Below are 946 nucleotides of genomic sequence, written 5' to 3' on the forward strand. Positions count from 1 at the left end.
GGCTAGAATCGGCTCTAGCTGCTTTAGATGATCTAACGATATCTTTTTCTTGGTGCCACTCATGTGAATGGGAAGCAGTGTTATCAATAATTTTGTAAGCATCAGTTGCAGTTTTCTTCATAATGGAACCACCAGCTACTATATCGATGTCTTTCCTTGTAGTGATGTCGCATCCTTGGTAGAATATTTGTATTATTTGACAGGTGTCTAAACCATGTTGCGGACATCCTCTTAATAACTTTCCAAATCTTGTCCATGCCTCATATAGAGTTTCATTTGGCTTTTGTGTGAACGTAAAAATTTCTCCTTGAAGTCTCACGGCTTTAGATGCCGGAAAGAATTGTTTAAGAAAATTTTCAACTAAAACGTCCCATGTATCAATCGCCCCTTCAGGTAACGATTCTAACCAATCTTTGGCTTCTCCCTTTAAAGTCCAGGGAAATAACATGAGATATATCTGTTCATCCTCCACTTCTCTTATTTTAAATAGTGTGCAGATCCTATTAAAGTTACGAAGATGTTCATTTGGATCTTCCTTCGGCGCACCACTAAATTGGCATTGATTAGTTACCATGTGTAGAATTTGTCCTTTGATTTCATAATCTGGTGCATTTATGTCTGGTTGAGTAATTGCGTGACCTTGGCCAGTGCGTTTAGCTCTCATTCGGTCTTCCATACTTAAAGGTTCCAGATTCTCCATAATTGAATTTGTTGAATCTGAATCACTATAGGATTCTGATTTAATGGTAGGTTCCTCAACAATCTCTGTTTGAATGATTGGTGGTTCCGGAGGAAAGATTAATGGTTCAGGATCTATGAATCGTTCCTGAATATTCTCCGGATTCTCAATTGTGAGGTCGGGTTCAAAAAATGGATTATCGAAAATTTGAATTGGAGTAATTGGTCGACTGGATGACGATTCTAAAGAAAAATCAACGGCGACAAT

At 38.1% G+C, this 946-nt stretch overlaps 1 non-coding gene across 1 annotated transcript; it reads left to right on the plus strand.

Moving 5' to 3' along the window:
- Nucleotides 1-209: 209 nt before the first annotated feature.
- On the plus strand, nt 210-316 carry LOC139865421 (small nucleolar RNA R71). The gene has a single exon (XR_011764942.1). It is a non-coding gene; the product is annotated as a small nucleolar RNA R71 (small nucleolar RNA).
- Nucleotides 317-946: the final 630 nt, after the last annotated feature.

The sequence above is a fragment of the Rutidosis leptorrhynchoides genome, chromosome 8 (assembly GCF_046630445.1).
Source record: "Rutidosis leptorrhynchoides isolate AG116_Rl617_1_P2 chromosome 8, CSIRO_AGI_Rlap_v1, whole genome shotgun sequence".
Lineage (NCBI taxonomy): Eukaryota > Viridiplantae > Streptophyta > Magnoliopsida > Asterales > Asteraceae > Rutidosis > Rutidosis leptorrhynchoides.